General features: G+C 41.8%; 1 long non-coding RNA gene across 3 annotated transcripts in view; it reads left to right on the top strand.

The window, feature by feature from the left end:
• LOC140686785 (uncharacterized) overlaps window positions 1-19,620 on the top strand; it is a 343,874-nt gene that overhangs the window by 316,847 nt on the left and 7,407 nt on the right. The gene's annotated exons all lie outside the window — the stretch shown is intronic.

The raw sequence follows: 19,620 nt of genomic DNA, 5'->3' as shown, positions 1-19,620 counted from the left end.
ATATTTTGGATATTAACCCCTTATAATGTATATGGTTTTCAGATATGTTCTCCCATTCCATAGGTTGTCTCCTCATTCTGTTAAGTGTTTCCTTTGCCGTTCAGAAGCTTTTTAGTTTGATGCAGCCCATTTGTCTGTTATTTCTTTTGTTGCCTATGCTGTTTGGGGCCCCCAAAATAATCATTGCTGAGACCAGTGTCAAGGAGTTTTTTTCCCTGTGTTTTCTTCTAATAGTTTAATGATTTCAAGTCTTATATTTAAGTTTTCAGTCCATTTTGATTTGATTTTTATATATGGTGTGAGATAAAGGTCTAATTTATTTCCTCTGCATTATATCACTCTCTTTTGAATACAGTTTTTATATCATCTTCATCCTGTTTTTTTCCCCTTCAATTATATCTTCACTTTGGATAGGTGGGTTAGTTGTTCCTTGCTGAATTCAACAGTCAGATCAGATGCTCCAAGTTCACTGAATTAGAAACACAAAGCGATTTCCTATCTTTGCAATCTCTCCTCCGTTGTAACTTGCTGCCGGTTAGAAATGGCCTCTTCCTGAAAGGCATAGTTGGTGGAACAAATAAACTACCTTTTGTTAGGGATTTGCTGTGGCCCTCCCCCGGGTCCCACCCCCTCACCACATCCATTTCCAAAGCCCTTACACAACTTCCTCTGCCTCCCTGTCCTCAAGTGAACATGAACAAATTCAGCCCTGCTGTGTCTGGCATTTTAAATGGAGCTGGGGCCAGGCCAAAAAAAAGTATTCCAGCATTTTCTAGCAATTCACCAGCAAAAAGATTAAGAAGGATTTATAGCAATTTTCAGTTATAGGTAAACGCCACCAGAGTAGCTTAAGAGACTGGGCGTACATTCTAGAACCTTTTGCCTATAGCTTGCTAAATCAAAAGGTGCGGGGGCGGGGGGGGGGACAAAATCAAGACCCAAGAGAAGTAAAAGTTACACTGCCTGTGTGGTTTTTTAGCTGTCTCTAAATTAGTTAATGGTCCATCCAAGTCTACGAGGGTAAAGTCCACGAAAGATCACAACAAAATGCTCTTTTCTGGACACAGGCGCACATCCGCTGAGCCGCTCTTTGCTCATCAGACATGGCCAGTCTCCATTGACCCAGTTCGACTCCTAGATTAGAATCTGGGAATTCCCACTAATGCCTCGTAACTTTAGCACATGGCCTTAAGCCCATTTACTCACAAGATGGACCCAGTTTTTAAATACCACTGGTCCCTCTCTACACCTTCCATTTGAAGTCAAGGGAAATCAATGGCCTTAAAAGATCCTCTTCGAAGAGTACACAACATTTATTTTCCTGGTAAAGAAGATGAAAACAAACATCCTTCGTGTTTGCATATATGAGAGCTGAGATTCTAGCCCCCTGGCAGAAGCCAAACGCTTGGCCAGCCTCTGGACAGTATTTGAACAGTTTCAGATGTCGGGCTGTACCTGGCTTCTTAGAAAGATAAACGGCCTCTGGGCCCCCGAGCGTGTTGGCTGTGACCGCTTGCTTTGCCAGCGTAAAAATGTAAGCTACCAAGAAGAGTTCATCCTATCGGAAGGCGTGGGCTTCATCAGTAAACAGTTTATTCTGCACCTTGTTAATACTGAGCGATATTTAATGTAAACTCTGAATTATTCAAGCCTCATGCAGCATTTAGAAACACAGCTGCACCTCCTGGAGTTGTGTTGAAGTTCCCTTGTTTGGTCTCCATCAAAATCATGCAGAAGTAATGAGTTGGGAAGAAAAGGTAAATAGTTCTTGATTTCATAATTTATATACAGCTGTGTTTGTAAGCACATGGTAGTTCGGGTAGGCAAATGCTGTCTGGTTCTTTGGTTCAGCTGTGTGGCTGACATCCCTCAAGAAGCACGGAGTCGTTACAGACGTATTCAAGTGAAATTTGATCAGCATAGACAGCCAATATAAATAATCAAAGCAGTTTATACTAAGTGCCATAGGAATCCTATACAGACGATATATTAACACTTAAGGGAGAGAGAGAGAGATCCCTTCTGTCTGCCTTCGATGATGCTCAGAGATTTCTCAGAGGATGTGAGACTGAAGGTGGATATTGGGTGGTGTTTAACCAGGCCAAGGTGACAGAACCTTCCAGGCAGGACCGTTTAAAAGCAAGGCCTGATGTCTAACCGTAGGTAATTTCTGTGCTTCCGTGTCCATCTGCTCTAGCCTAGGTTTGTTTTTTTTTTTCTGGCTTTTCTTTCTATATATAAATATCCTCCCTACACTTTGTATCTTTCCTAAATCCTAATTATAAGAGTTCAGTCTTTGGGGGCAGAGACCGTATCTGTGTCCTCCTTGACTTTTCACACACTATTATTATAATACCTGGGGTACGGTGTGAGCTTAGTAAATGTTTATTGAATTAGAACTTGGGCCACAGTCTACTTTTGTTCCCTCATTTCCTTTCCATCCTAGCCCACCAGCCATTCACGTTTGCCTCCTGTCTGCTGCCATTCACCATGACTGAGACATGAGAGGTGGTCCACACACATTTGATGAAGGGATGGACAGAGCAGCTGGCGATATTGGTGCCAGAAACAGTGCCCACAGTTGTGTAAATATGTTCACCTTATTAGAGCGAGTATTGTTGTATGCAGGTTATTTGATTTTCGGATTAGAATTGCAATGCCCAGGCCCAGGGCTGAACCCTTCTTATGTGTTATCTGATTGAATCATCTCAGCAACTCTGTGAAGTCAGGACCACCAGGCTATAGATGATCAGTGTCAGACTCAGAGAGGGGAGATCACTTGCCCAAGTTTCGCTGAGATTGTACACAAGGGAACTGGGATTTGGGCTTCTGAATGTGTCATTTCAGAACCTGAGTTCTTAAGTCTGTTCAACAGTAACACCATTATTTCATTCACTATGGTAAATGACAAAGTACTTGCTAGACCTCTCCTTAGAGCCCACTGACCCCCAAGGAGTACAGAGGAAGAGGAGAGGAAGAAGGATGGGAGAGGGGAAAGGGATCAGACAAGGTGCCTCAATTGAGGGCTGAGATTGGTTCACACACGCATACGTTTTCTCAGGACCATTTTGTTTATATTTGAATTGCTTCCCTACACTTCCAGCTGCTTAGTGAATAAAAAGCACAGGAAATGCAAGTTTATTAAGTAAAGTCTAAATGGGAATATCAAAGCAGTGGGGCAATGTACTCTAGAGTCATCTCTGAAGGACTTTTGCTTATCTGCTCTGTGTAGTTATTCCCGCCACTGTGCACCAACTTCTGGGTGTATAATTGAGAATGTCTAAAAGTACCTTCCCTCTCTCAGCATCTGCTCGGACAGTGATACTTCCAGCAGCACTATGGAAACAGGCTTAGTGAATAACAAATCTTGATCTCAGGTGTCAGCCAGGTATGTAGCCGACTATGATTCCATCTCCTCCAAATGCCCGTTTCTTGAAACCTAGATCATCTTTCATCTCCAGGAGCGGGTTCATATCCATATTGGCTAATACCTTGGTTCTTACTGGACAGTGGACAGGTGTGATCAGAACCAGGTAGCTGGATGCAAGGCCTGGCTTGTACCTAAGAGGGAGAGAAGGCGAGACAGGAAGGTGCTACATACCTGTCTACACCAGACTTGGCTGCAAAAGCCTGCCTGGAACTAGAAGCTTAGGTCTTTGAGGTCTCTGTCTGGGGAGATGAGGATTTAAAAGTCTCAAAGAAGGAATTTTCACAAATTTAAGTCTGGAAATTTTTCAGTAAATTTAAAATTTAGTAACTGTATAAGTAAAGGGAGCAAAAATATGGCTCTAGCAAGAATATTTTGTGGGGTTTTTTTTAACTAAAGAGGAAATAAAGCCATATATATATATATATATATATATATATATATATATATATATATTTGTATATATATATTTCTCTATATATATTTGTAGTGTGTATATTTATATATTAGTGTAAGCAAAGTTTAATGAGCAGGTAATACAGTCACTGAAGAGAAAATTAAAATCATAAAAATGTAGTTGATGGCATCCACTCCTGTTTAAAAAGACTATAAATATATATAAGTAGATATTGGAATCAGGAGTTAACTTTTAATAAACACACAAAAAAGAAAAATCTGTTCACTTTAAGTCAAAGTGAAAAGAAAGAAAGGTCTGATCTTTTCCACAATAAATCATATCTAGTAACACTGGTGTTCATAATCTTAGGTCCTAAGAGACTAAAAATATGTTAAGGAATAATCTAATTTCAACTTGAAATTAGGTCGCATTAATTACTTTGTAAAGGTAGTTCTTACCTTCAGAAATAAACAGGAAACACATATTCTTTCCTGTCTGCCTCCCCTTAACTTCACCCCGCCCCAACTCTGATCTACTTCTTTTTTTTTTCCCCTCATCTTTTTCATAGAGTGACTATTAAAAGTGCTCCTTGCAGCCTGACCCTCCTGCCAGGCAAAATCAATCCCTTGTATTTCCCTGCATCCCCAGGAGCCTTGCTGCATCATAATGTATAGAAAGGAAAGTCACTTTGAGACAAGGACAATGAGATTCCTCGCACTGGGCCCAGTTCTTCAGTTACTGTTAAGTTAAACAGTTGATCTGGTTACTGCCACTCACATTTCTTTCTGGAGGCTGAGGGGGCTGCCAGTGTCGAGGGGGAAAATGGCCTTTTAAGCCTCCCACTTTCCCTGCTCCATCCTACATGACACTGCGGGAGAAGGCAGCCCGGGTGGAGAAAGACCAGGTGGTCCCAGAACAGAGGGGCAGTGAGTATCTCAAGGCCACCAGAGCGAAGACTAGATGGTTTTGCACATTCATACTGACTTGCTTCCAAGGGGCTGAATATTTTGAGAGGTGGAGGAAGAGGCAGTGGAGAGAAAGGAAGCAGTCCTGTCTCAGCCCATCTGCTACATTACCGCATAGGGAGCTTCCAAAAAAGCAAACCTGTCCAGCTCCTGCCCTGCTTAACCCCTGGCTTCTGCGTAGTCATAACATGGCCACAGCATCCATCTCCGATCTGGCTGCTCTTGCAGATCCACACACCCCAGTTACACCAGGACTCTCCGTGTTGTCTCGTATCACCTTGTCTGGGAACAAGGAGTCCTCCTGCCTTGGCCTCCCCTGACTTCTCAGCCTTGTTTGCTTGTCTCCTGTGCATTCCTTGTGTCTCAGCTCTGGTATAGCCTCCCCTGGGCTGCCTCCCCAGACCCCACCACCAACCTGGTCTCTGGGATAGTTACTATGGTCTGTGTCAGGGTTTGGAAAACTTTCTCTAAATATCCAGATAGTAAATATTTTGGGCCACTCCATCCTGCCAGTGAAGCAGGAAAGGCAACACAAGTGAGCCAGTCTATGTTCCAGTAAAACTGTACTGACCAAAACAGATGGTGGGCTAGATTTGGCCCATTAGCTGTCATTTGCCAACTCCTCATCGTAAGCTTTAGTCTCTCAAGACCCTAATATGAGACCATGAACACCTGGTAGACAAGGACTGAGTCTTTCATCCCTGCATCCCCAGTGCCTGACCCAGGGCCTGGGGTGTGCATGCATGATTGGGATGGCGGTTGGGAACATGCATGATTGGGTAAAGGAATGGAACAGGTCCAGTCAGTCAGTCTTCTGTGACTACTTTACTCTTCTGCAGTCGGTCCATTCTCCCTAAGACATGACAGGAAATATTTTCTAAAATGCTAATATTTTCTAAAATGCTTAAAGCTGTCTTCGGATTATGTTGGGTAGGGGACCGATGAGTTAGTATACAGCTTAACTTTTTGTGTCCTTTGACGGGGAAACAAGGACACTGGAAATTTCTTCGCTTCAAATCTTTACGCCCTGAGTAACTGGCTCTTCTAAAGATTCCAGATTATAACTGGTAAGCCTTCCAGCTCCCAGAATGTTGGCAGGGTTTGTTGCGTCCCATTCCTTGGGCCCACACACGAGGGCCATCAGCCGCCTGACCCCACCCAAATCTTGCTAAGACATATCTCTGTCCCTTGCATCCTGCAACATTTCCAGCAAGTCTGGGCAGCTCCGAGGCCAGCACTTCTGGCTGTTTCTGTAAAGCGGTGACAACGCGCCGGGTTGCCTGAATAGCCCTGGGTATCTCCAGGGACCTTCTGGAGAGTGAGGGATTCCCCCTCCCTCCCCCAGTGGGTCACAACCAAATGAACTTTAAAATGCTCTATTTCCTCAACTACCACCACAAGAACAGAATCCATATCCTGCAGCTGTTTGGAGAGGTAGAAGGAAGGAAAAGTGGGGTTGGCAAGAAGACAGTGAACTTTTGTTCTTTTTTGCCTGGCCAAGTCCACACCCGCTTTCTTCCAGCGTGAGTACCTTTATTTTCATAGAGAGAAGCTCCCTTCTCTCTCAGTTCATACGGTTTGGATGAAAGGAGACCAAGCACTGTGATCCGGGGGTGGATGCATGATTCGGGCCTTGCCGGTCTGTGTCTTCCATCTCCCCAACCACAGAGCCTATCTCAGAGGAATGGGATCTCTGACTAAGGCCAGTTAGAACCCTTCCTGGCACTTTTGATGGAAATCCTTGGAAGATTTAGGTGAGCTGAGAGGATAACATAGAAGTTGGGAGCAACTGGCATCCACTTTGTCAATAGAGAGGGATACAGCACTGAGCAGTGGAGTTCTAATGACTTTGCTTGAGGCCCTGATCCAGCCCCAACTGGAGCTTAACATCCCTCTGAAATTTTCAGGATTATGAGGCAATAAACTCCCATTTTTGCCCAAGTTGTTTAAAGTCAGATTTCTAGCTCTTGTGACTAAAAGTATCCTGAGTAATAGAAAAAAATGTTTACACACTCAAACCAAGTACCTAGGACAGAACGTTAGAACTTACTAAAGCATGGGATTCCCCATTCCAGGAAGGGGATTTTCTGCCATCAGTTTAGCTGGTACCTCATCCTGATACCTTCTCTTGCCATAAGCAAAAATACAGGTGATGACCCACTTTCTTGCACTGAGGACTTTTTAGAGCCAAAGATGGATTGGAGACAATTTGGGTCCATGAATTTAAATGCAGTAGGGTTGGCCGCCTCTGATGGACAACAGATCTATTTATCCATGGTGAATATCTCCCTTAAGGGCCATGAAATCGTAAAGCTGGAAGAGGCCTCGGACCATCTGGTCTGGCCACCTCATTTGATAAAGGAGGAAAGTGAGGCCCACAGGGAAGAGTGTTGACTGATGCTGCATGTGTGATGCACTGGCCAAGGCGGCATTAGAATTCGGGTCTTCTCTCAGCCATTTATTCCACCGAGTCCCTGGCCCACCTGTTACAACCTGTACTATTTCCCGTGAGGGAATATGACAACTTCCTTGAAGAAAGACAGAGCCTATAACGCGTGCTTAGAGAATGGCCAAGTGAGATGAAAAGAAAGCTAGACTTGGAGTCACAAAATGCACGATCTTGAAGGAGTCACTTGGTCCCTTGATGACTCAGTTTCCTCATTTGGAAGATGGGGGATGGAAGCAGCCCTTTTCATCTCACAGGATGTTGTGATGATCGAATGATAGTGTGTGCCACATGCCTTATATGCTGTCAAGTATGACCCATTCATTTGGCAAATTCTTGGAGGCCTTATTCTGTGCTCGGTACACACACAACAGTTAACAAAACGTAATCCACGCTCCTATGAAGCTTGTATTTTAGCACGGAGAGACAGAATAAATGAAACAGGAACATCATTAGTAGGTGGATAAGTGTTACGGAGAAAACTAAAGCAAGGAAGAGGTACAAGGGATGCAGATGAACCTGGCTGGGCAGGGAAAGCTCACTGAGGAGGTGACAGCTGAGCACCCGCCACCTGGGAGAGAAGAAAGGACCAGTCCTACCAATGGAGAAAGCAAACTCCAAGCAGGGCAAACAATTCTTGAGCCCAGAGGTGGGAGCCATCCAACCCTGCTTTGTAAAACAGACCTCCCTTCTGGGAAATCATAGTTTCTTCAAGTGTATTTCAACCTTCTGTAGCTACTTGGTCAACTAGTAGGCTGTGCTCCAATATATATCTGGTTGCATTTTCAAAGGTGACAGAAGTTATGGTTAGAGGTTAAAAAAAAAAAAAGAGAGAGAGAGACACAGTTGAAGAGTGGAGAGTATAAATTGGCATCCTCTCTCTTGAGGGAAATTTAGCAATATCATTTCTATCCTTCCCAGAATCTCTACTTCTAGAAATTTATGCTAAGAAATACTGTAACTAAGGACGTGTGCAATGACTTGGCTACAAACATGTTCATTTATCTCAGTATTATTTATAACAGTTCAAAATTTGAAACATTTTAAACATGCATCTGTGTGAAATTGGCAATAAAGTATGGTATTTCCACCAGGAATTCCAGGAATGGTTCCATTTGGGCTGACTTGGTTCATTAACCTATCCCTGAATTAGTTCATCCCCATGGCCAGAGAGACAAGTCACACTGTGAGTACAGAGCAGTTCCATGCAGCTGTTAAAAAATGGTGCTCTTGTATCTGTATTGTCAACACACTATGCACTTAAAATGGGTCCATTTTATTGTCAACAAAGTTCATGAAAACAAAACAAAAAAGATATAGATGTTTTATTAACATGAGAGATTTTTCTTTGCGAAAAAAACAAGTGAGAAAATGGCTCTACTTCATTATCTGACATATGCCATATATGAGCTAAAGCAAAGCCCCAAAGAATATACTCCAAAATATTAACACATTTTTTGAGTGGTGGGCTTACAGATGATTTTTGTTATGTTTTTATTAAGTGATGTTCACTGGAAAAATTAAAACATGCTCCTGGTTCCAAAAAAAAAATCACAGTCCAAACAGAATACAAAATAAAACAAGTCTATCTCCTTCAAATAACCACTTTCCCACAGTTTCTTGAGTGGTCTTTTGAGGACACAAGTAGAAGCAAACTAAACACACTGTTCTGCACTTTGGTTTTCCCTCCTTAATTCATCTTAAATCTCACTCAACATCAGTACTTAGAAGTCTGTGCCACCTTTTCAAATGACTGCAAATTATTCCATTATAGGGATGTTCTATAATTAATTTAACCAGTCCTCCTATAAATGAACATTGAGATGGTTTTAACTCTTTGGCAAATCTCAAATGTTGACATTGTCTTCATCTAATGTGCCTCTTTGGCATGTTATATATGTAATTATTTCTCCATCATCAGAGCCTGAAAATGGAATAACGAGGAGATTTGTATGTCATTATCTTCATTGTACATTCCTATATTTCAGATTTTATAAAATAACATGTTACATGAGTATCTTTCAAAAGGAAGCTACTTTAAAGTGGCATTGGAGAGCCCACAGTTCTTTCAGAAATCCTCATTAACCTCAACTATTGTTCCTTTGACCCTGAGAGAGAAGGGACCATGTGCTGGAGTTACTGCCCTGCCCAAAGGACCCATTCTTATTAGGCTGCCGAATCTGAGAGGACTGTGGCTGGAATCTGCAACAATACCCTCAATATTATAGTCCACCTTATCGTGCCAGAAAATCTCAGAGCTTCTTCCCAGTGACGCATACCCAGTTAATAAAGCAGCCAGCAAAGGCAAGCCATTGGCTGAAAGAAAAAGGGAATGTATATCTGATATCTTTGGCATCAAAATGCCCAGAGAGAGGCAAAATGGTCAAAACCCCATAAAACCTTCACAGCCTATTAAGAGTGGCATGGCAGGCTTGGCGGAGGCTAAGAGCAGAAGAGGTAAACTTGCCCAAAAAAGAAAAAAATGTTTGGACTGAAATTCCATAGAGTTTATTGTTAGGATGGAACAGCTTAAAGTCGTTAAAGAATCTGATTGCCGAGAATGTACGTGAGCCAGGGTTGAAGCAGCCTACAAGTGACAGGCAGACAATTCTCACTGCAGCTGGCATCTTAGCAGAAGTCTGTTAATTGCGTGTTCAGGGATAACATCAGAAAAGGGCATTAAAACAACTGTCTAAACAGGATGAAATGAAAACATATTTGGCATGTTTCCTCAAAGGACAGAAGGGCAAACGTTGGCAACTTGCTTCAAATGGCAAGAGATGAATCTGCTTAGAACACCCAGACATGGGATTAAAATAACGTGATCCAAGTAATTATCTTCCATTCCCTGGTATGCTTCATCGGCTGATAACCTTCTTCAGCTTGTTTAAAAATAAATTGTTTTGCTTTGTGATTCCACCTCGAAAAATTGTTTGCTTTGCAATATGTTTACATTGATACTAGAAACTAATCTCAGAAGATTAATTTACAGGAGGAAATAATCTAGATATTGGATAAAATACATGTAGAAGTCAAGAACTAGGAAAGCAGTAAAGCTTTCAAAACAACTGATAGAACGAAGAGCTTCAGATATGTGTACAGTTCTCGCCCTGTCCACTCGCTACATGTAACTATCTGTATTTTAAGTAATTAAGATTAAATAAAATTTAAAATTCAGTTCCTCAGTCACACTAGTCACATTTTTCAGTGCTCAAGAGTCAGATGGCTCCCATTTTAGGCAATTCAGGTCTAAATCATTTCTTTCATCATAGAAAGTTCTATTAGACATTCTATTAGATTAACCTTGGAAATAATTCTCAAAAACGACTCTTTGCCTGCCCTGTTTCCACTGGTTCTGCCCACATTTCTGAGTGCCACCACTAGTCACCTCCATCTTATTTTCTTGTTTTGCGTGTCAACTGGTGAAAAATATGAACAGCAGTCATTTGACTTGCTGGGAGCTCTTGGAGGACAGAGACGATGTCTTATCTTCCATGCTGAACAAATGTACAGAACGAAGCTGAGGCTCACTCAGTGTTTACTGATTGACTGACTTAACAAAGAAGAGATAAAAAGAGGGAGAAAGCATCTTATATTAGAAGTAAGTTTAATTTCCTAGACAAAGCATCTTACTGAAGGATAGACACCAAATGATAAATCAGAGTTCAAGCAGGGAAACAGGACATCAAAGAGAGTGTTGCTGTCCAGCCTTAGTATAGTTTGTTCAGTTACATGTCTGTTTTCTAAAACCTTTTTTGTCTAAAAACTGAATTGTTCTTCCCCCAGCGAAAAGGAGAAATATTAGCCCAGAATGCTATTCTGTCTCCTTTTTTTTTTTTTTTACCATTGTCGTTCCTGAGTTTTTCCTTACCGTCAGACTTTTTCACTTCAGCATACTTTTGTAAGAAGGTGTAATCTCCCCAATTCCAAATTCTGGGGTGCCTGCTTCAGGTGGCATTTATGGAATCCCTTTAATTTTATAAGAAAATGCTCTCTGAATCACCCTATTAGGCAGGTTGGATTTATACTGCTGTCCTGTACATAGATAATTCCATACATGGTCTGTGGGCTTTCCTGGTAAGAAGAAAGCGTGTGGTTCTGGAAAAAAAACAGGACTTGCATTTTCCAGATGTGGGTTTGAATTTTGGCTCCATCACTAGTACCTGTGCAAGTTATTAAACTCAGTGTCTCAGTTTCCTCTTTGGTGCAACTCATTTTGGAGAATCATGGTTAAAACTCAAAATAATGCCAGCAATGCAATGATGGCTTCAAAAGTGATGGACCCACAGAAGGCTTTTAATAAATGACAGCTACTCTTACAATCGTGATCGATAAGTAACTTGGATCAAAGAACATGGCCTTCCTTACCTTCCTTTTTTTTCTAACCTTGTCCTAAGATTTTAAATGCCATCTTACTTTGGAATGCCCTCATTGCCAACAAATGGATGAGATGAATAAGTTTTATCTGTCTCTTCTCTACTTTTTCTTCTTTGAGTAGCAGGGTTTGGTAGGAAAATTCTAAGGTGGCCCCCATGATCCTCACTCTCCTATGATTACATGGTAAAAGGGATTTTGTAGATGTGCTTAAAGTTATTGATCAGTTCCCTTTCAAATAGGGAAGTTATCTAGAAGGGCCTAACCTAATCACACCAGTTCTTCAAAAGCAGAGCGTTTTCTTCAGCTGGTGGCAGAAGGGAAGGTCAGATAAAGTGTGAAAAGGATTGGATGCAAGAGAGTGTGCTGCTGGCTTGGAAGGTGGAGGAAGTCACATGGAAAGGGCCTGGGAGCAACCTCTGGGAGCCAGAGTAAATCCCCAGATGGCAGCCAGCAAGAAAAACGTGATCTTGGTCCCACAGCTGCAAAAAACTGGATTCTGCTAACAACTGGAAGACCTTGGAAGTAGATTATTCCTAGAGTCTCCAGATAAGACCCCAGTCTGGCTAGCACCTTGATTTCAGCCTTGCAAGACCCTAAGTAGAGGACCTCTCTGAGACTTCTGATCTATAGAACTGTGAGCTAACCAATGAATGTTAAGACAGTAAGTTCGTGGTGTTTTGTGATACAGCAACAGAAAACCAATACACAGGATGTGGAGATAGGACTTGGGGAGAAGGAATCAGATGAAAGAGAACTGGGACCAGCTTCAGAAGTGAGTAACGAGAGAAGGGAAGATATTGAGACAGGGAAAGAGGAAATAAAAATGATGCTGTAAACTTTACATAGTAAATGAAAGACTGTGACAAGTACAAAGAGGCAAACCTGAGAACACTTAATATCACTTTAGATTTGCCTCAGGAGAGACAGAAAATTAAACAGCTGTCCTTACTTCATAACAGAAAGGTTTAAGACATGGAGACCCAGGGAGAACACCATGTGGACGTGAAGATAGCCGTCTGTAAGCCCAGGAGAGGGACCTGGAATAGACCCTTCCCTCTAAGTGCTAGAAAGAAACCACCGCTGCTGACATCTTGACTTTGCACGTCTAGTCTCCAGAGCTGTGAGAGTGCACTTCTGCTGTTTCAAACACCTGGTCTGTGGCATTCTTTATACAGCCCTAGAAAACTAATGCCCAAACCTGTGGCTGCCATAACAAAGAACCACAGACTGCGTGGCGTAAACAACAGAAAGTTACTGTCACACAATTGTGGAGACTAGGGGTCCAATACCAAGGGCTTGGCAGGGTGGTTCCTTCTGAGGGCTGTGAGAGAAGGATCTGGTCCAGGCCTCTTTTCTTGGCCTGTAGAAGACCGTCTTCCACCTATGTCTGTTCACATCATCTTCCCTCCATGCATGTCTCTGCATTCAAATCTCCCATTTTTGTAAGGACACCAGTCATACTGGATTCAGGCCCCTCTCCCCCAGTGACCTCATTGTAACTTGAGCACCTCTGTAAAGACCCTGTCTCCAAAAAAGGTCATATTCTGGGGTCCTGGAGGTTAGAATGTAAACATTTAGGTAACATATGACTTTTAAGGGTAATTCTTGGCTGTAAGTGAAGGTTGTGGTGGGCAGAGCCTCATATTGGGATGGTGTGACCTGAAGCCAGTAGTTCTGACTCTGTGATGTTAAGCCATATCACCTCTCCATACCTCCCTCCTCATCTTTAAAACAATATCCTTTCTAACACTCAATGATTTGATTATATTGTATCTTATTATATCATCCTACCTTCACCCAGGTGCTTAGAACTATGCAGAAATGGGGCAACTTAATTTAACAATCATTTAATACACATCTATGAGCCAAGCACTCTTGCTAGGTGACAAGGACACAGAAACGGGTCTGGAACATCACTTGACTTCAAGAAGCTCCCAATCTAGTGGACTCCAGGTGTCATATTTTTTAATGGGTAAATAAAAGAAAGTCAACCCACTAGCTGTGGGAACTGGGTATATATTAACTCTCCTTCTCACTCTAAACTCATTGCATGAAATTGGAAGGATTCTGTACCTTCTAAGAGCAGAAGAATTGAAGACATAGCTGAATTGTAAGAGTCAGAGGAAACTGAAATGCATTGATGACTGACTGTGCATCAGGTATTTTACTTCCATCCTCCTCTGATACTCAAAATTATTCCAGGAGGAATTTGTCTAAGAACAACCAAGTCCAAGAGCACAAGGCGAGGAGGAAAAATCCCACTCCCTCAGCAGTGGTAGAATGAGGAATTTCTGTTGAGTCTTTGTACCTTATATGCCAGCAGAGTGGGACCACCTATATCAAAATGACATTGAAAAATATATTTTTTAAAATCTCCACAGTGAACATCAAAGCTATGAGCTACCTGAATACATACAAACACCAGTTGTGGCTTTACCCTCCATGCATCGAAGTTTAAAGGTAAATCCTAAGTATACCACATGAATGAGTGCAGAATAACCACTGGAGATCAAAACTGAATTTACAGCTAGAGGGGCTGAAATCCGCCTTGGACATTTCTAGTGACTGCTGGACAGAAGACAAATTATCTATCTCTTGGTTACAGACTTGAAAGTGCATTGGACCCCTTAAAGTATAACTTGGGAAATAATACTGATGGTGATCATGTTAATGCAATAATAATAGCACTCCCCTCTGACCTTGGCTGAGTTATGGTTCCAGCCAGCTTCCTCCAAGCCCAACCAGTTAGCTTACACTAGCTTTCAAGTGCTCACCATTGTAGCATCTGTATTCATTCCCCGGCTGGCAGGCAACCTCCTCCTACCTTTGAACTGAGTAAATAAACATGACAGTGAGCCCTTCAATGAATGCCCACCCAGGGTTAATGTAAAGTCTTAGGGCTGGTCTGTTCAAAAACTGCAGACAGATTTAAGGTGTCTTGCCATTTACTGGAAACCCATGTTGAACAGGAAGACTTATTGGGGCTAGTGTTTTTAAAATAATAAATACAAAAGACATGGGAGTCAAGTCCAAACCCACACAGAACTGCAGGAGGCAGAGCATATCTAAACCTACAACCTTCTACAGGAGCGACGTAGAGAAAAACTACCAAGCCCTTGTCATTCTTGCCCGATTGTTTATAAACACTCTTTTAGCCAAGGTTCAGTTTTAGCTCAATTTCATGCCGATGTCTACAGTTATTTGAAGGTAAAAACAAAAGCAAAAAAATTACCTTTTGTCAGTGCAGACAGACAAACCTAGGGTGGTTTTTTTTCAATGCCTAGGAACAAACCTGGGGTCAGAAGGTTTGAAATAATTTGAGTGGCAGTCACTTCAGGAACTAGAAATACGACACAATAGTGGGAAAGTCTGAGCAGCAGAGAAATACAGCACTTACTCTTTCTTCTCATTCAATTCCTCATTGACTTCTTTTTTCCCTTGGTAAGGCTTTTTGAGTTGCATATTCAAACAGATAACTGCTTACTGTCATATGCTATTTATTCTCTGTCAAAGGTTGGAAAAAAGTACCAAACACACCCGCCACAGCTGTATTTGCCAGTAATTTCTGGATCAGTTCGGGGCTGATCTCATCCTTATCCTCCCCCCGGCACCCATCAAAGTAATGGATGGTGTAACTTCTCTCTAGCGACACTGGTATGATAGTAACATGCTGCGGTAGGGATTTTTTTTGCTTCTCTCTGATTAATAGGTATTCAGGAATCACAGCCCTTTCACTGCTTTCTTTAGATTGGGGGTAATACTGAGTGCATATATTTGGAATCTGAGAGGGAAGAAGAGGGCTTTTCAGATCTTTGTGGAAAGATTCGCCAGAGTTTACTTTTTTCTCTTGTAGTTTCATCTAATAGGGTAACTGGGTTGTTGAGAGCTTAGGCTTGGGGTCAGACTGGCCTGGACTGAATTCTTGCTTGGTAAAGAGAGGGAGCCACTTACCATCTTCTCAGGCTCTGTTCCTTCATCAGAAGATAGGAGTATTATTAATACCACTCCACAGGGGTGGTGTGAGGTTTCACTGCCATAATGTGACCCATTAGCCATGTGCCAGCCAAACTGTAGCCCACTCTGCTCACTGGATGCTGCCAGAATGATTATTAGGATCCCCCAGGAGCTTGGTCAGTTCCCAGGGTGAGCTCTTCAATCCAGCCATGGTTAACTAGACACTAGGAGGGGGACATAGGAGAATTCCAATTGTTCAGGGAAGGAAGGGGCAGTTTTAGGTTCTAATTACAGGCACAAGGAAGAAAACATGTAGGTACTTAGACATAAAAATGATCGTGGAATTGCTCTCCTGGATTGAACTGATAATAGTGTTTACAAATGTAGGGTCATACTTTCAAAAGGGACCATAAGCTTTGGGTAAATTCTATCTCTATCACAGATTTTCAAATAGGATCATGATAGTTCAGTGGGTCTCAAAGCCTGAGCCCTGCAGCAGTGGCACATTGGAACATGTCAGCAATGCAAATTTCTGAGCCCCACCCTTGACCTAATAAATCAGAAATTATGGGAGTGGAGGCCAGGAATTTGTGTTTATCAAATCCAGATGATTGTGATGGGCATTAAAGAACTCTCACCTTCTCTGGGTATGCAAATCCCTTTCACTGGTATTCTTAATTTAAAACAAAAAACAAACAAAAGAGCTTCTCACTTTGCTAATCCTATAGTTGGTAGGATAAGATTGAGCCATCCTTGGAAAGTAGCTTTTGGAGTAGGTGTGAGCAGGCAGAGTTTCATATGTCTGCAGGCTAGAAGTGATGGGTTCTTAAAAGGAGCTGATAAATCTAATCAGTCATCTTATTGTGAGAAGGCTTCTGGGTATGATGCTAAATGCAGTTCCACAAACTTAATAGCATGTGTATTCCCCCTATGAGATCCTTACATCATTAGAAATTAGCACTAGGAATTAGTAGAGTATAGGCTTTTAATCCCTGCAAATGCTGTGGCCAAGAATAAAAGAACTTGAAGTGAAAGGTGTTAATTTGCTTCCTCTCATGTCTGAGATAAGCACTAATGTCAAAGCTGAGCAGTGTCATGAGTAAACTTGCCCATGAGATTTGATTAATGAGATGCCTGAAAAGAGCGTGGCTGCCATGGACTTGGGTTTTGTGTCCTTAACATTGATGATCCCACCCATCTGCCATTGGGGAGCAGCCATAGCATCAGATTTGCTTTACTCCTTGCTCTAGGGATGGGCCCCCCAACTTAATGATAGGCAGGGTAATCCTTTCTCCTTACCTTAGTGGTTGGCTAGGAAACCCAGCTTGGCCAGTTAGAAAAAAAAAAAATCCCTCTGGCCACAAGGATGAAGGAAGTCTAAGCAAGAGGAATTTTTTAGGATCCAGAAGCTCCTTGTTGATAGTGTGTAGGGTGGGGAGCCGTTTGTCCCATGCATGGTGGTCACCTGTAGACAAGGCTGACACCCAGGGCCATAAATATCCATTACTATCATTTTCAATACTGTCCTTCCTCTCATCACCTACCCAATTGTTGAAGAAAATGTCTCCAAAAGCTTTTGAAGAGGGTGACCTAGAAAAAAGAAGTAACTTGCACCAGAGACCAGAGATAGAGAAATAAGAATTTCTAAGAAAAAGAATCAAGAAGAAATGGGACCAGGAAATGACTCTCTAGAGATGTCATAGTGAAAAATATAAAGATAAAAAAACCCTTGTGATATTAACTGCAGAGTAAACTCCCCCATTCCTCACCCCACAAACAGGAGGATTGGATAAGGTTTCAGGAGGATATGAAGCTCTTGCAGTGAGATCCAAATAATCTAGACAAAAAGTGGAAGGAAAGACCTTTTAGATGTGTGCAGAGATCCTGTAGCAAGTGGAAAGCAAGTTGAGTATAAGGACTGGAGAGAAAAAGTCAGAATGACTGAAACAAAGCAAGAATGGTATAACATGGTATAAGATATCCGGGCACATGGACACTAAAAGTGACCATGGAATTGCTCCCTTGGACTGACATGGATCAAGGGGTTATGGATTAGATCACACAGGTCTTGTAGACCATGTTAAAAGTTTTGGTCTTTATCTTAAGAGCGATGGAAAGCTATAAACTGAAGGATGCATGTGGTACCATGATGAGTTTTGCAGGGAGCCAAGTCAATGCCTAGTTCTCAATCATATTAGAAAACGTGTGAAGACTTTATAACTTCCCATCCTCTTAGTCCAAGGATTCTTGCCACAGCTATGATGATACTACAGGCCAATGGAGGAAGCCCCAAACAGAGCCCTACACTCCAAAATGTGATGCTGGTTTTCCTTGGCACCCAAGCCCTGCCATGGCAATGAGTTGGGAATGAGTCCCATCTGATGGAAGAACTTTCCTAGCTAAAATTACCCTCTGGGGCTCTAATCCACAGGCCTACACCAGCTCACCAACCCAGGGTGGTGTCACCTAACAATCCCAGAGTAAATTATTCCCTGCAATGATTATTTTCCTCAACTGTTGGACAAGCTCTCATTTTCCTTAACATATTCATATTTTGAAACTGAAATAGGTCATAGAATCATTATACACATTTAATGTAAGATTTCTTTTTTCTTTGCCCCTGTTAAAAAGGCTAATGATAGAGGATGTCTTCATGCACCAAGGAAATGCCCCAGATTTAATGCTCATGATCTTAACCCTGTTTCTCATCTTAATAACGCTTTATACTTCTCGTTTATCTCACCGGAATGTAATTACTCCCTTAGTTCTTTTCTCTTCCGCTAAGCAGTGAGATCCTGTAAGAACAGAAACTGCTTTATCCGTCTTAATATATTTCCTGCCCCTTCAAGCAAATGGTACCTACTGGGACCTGGCACATAGTAGGGGTCAAGTGTTTGTTGAACTAATGGATGAACCAATAAGTGAATAAATCAATAATATCCTATATATGATTCAAGGCTATCCCTAAAGGTTTTTATGTGTAATCTGGGCTGAACTTGAATGTGCAACATTTTTTGAATATTTACATTGAACCAGGCTCTGTGCTCAGAGCTTTACCTGTAACATCTCTTTAATTTTTAAATGAATTTTCAGTTGATGGCATGTTCTCTTAACAACATAACTAGCATATATACTGAGATCAGCAATGATTTGCCCAACAGTAACTCACTTTTAAGTAGAATTTCTCAGCTCTGGTCACAGCCTGTCCTCCTAGCCAGAGCACTGAAACATTTTAAACATACCTTTTCCAGGCTTAAAATTAAGGAATAGAGTCCTCTGAAAGTCTAGAGTTTGCCCCCTTTTCCAATTGGTAATACCGTTGGCATCTGGAGTTGTCATCAGGAACACTCTAGAGTAAGGGGAGGAGCACTTCCAATTCCTTTGTTGCATAAAGACCCAATTCAGGAAAAGATACATATGTTAATAGAATTGTTTGCATATTTCCCTCTGTTCAGGGAATTTCTTTTATCTTATTTCAAGTGGGTGAGGTTTATCCTCACATTTCAACTTTGAATGTAGAAATGCATTCTTGGTAAATCAGACACCTCTTTTTCTTTGGAAAGAAAACTGGAAAGATATCATAATGAGATGATGATGGTGCAAAATATTCAGCCTAGATTAAATTTAGTGGGGAGGTATCATTATATATTTAGATATGTCAGATCACACATTCCTTGAAACCTGCTGTATTAGGAACGGCTAGTTGTTCCATCATGCTCTCCTCTTTCTCTTTTCCCTTTTCTCTCTTTGTTTTTTAAGCTGGGTATCTGGCCAGCCAAAGCAAAGACTACTTAATCAGAGTTGGGGCTGTGTGTCTAAATTCTGGCCAATGCTCTGTAATGCAGGCATCACATGGCAGCTCCAAGAATCTTCATGAAAAGTCTGCTGCTGTGCTTCCTTTGCTTCACCTTCTTCATTTTTCTTTGCTGATGGCTAGAATTTTATTGTGTTGGCTGGAGGCAAAGCAGCCATATTGGACCATGAGGCGATTTTGAGAAAAGAGGCCATACACAGTGAAAATACAAGACAGAGCAAACCTGGATTCCTGAGGTTT

The sequence above is a fragment of the Vicugna pacos genome, chromosome 17 (assembly GCF_048564905.1).
Source record: "Vicugna pacos chromosome 17, VicPac4, whole genome shotgun sequence".
NCBI classification, from domain to species: domain Eukaryota; kingdom Metazoa; phylum Chordata; class Mammalia; order Artiodactyla; family Camelidae; genus Vicugna; species Vicugna pacos.
Note: the sequence above shows the minus strand (reverse complement) of the source record. Positions and strands in the feature narration are given on the sequence as shown.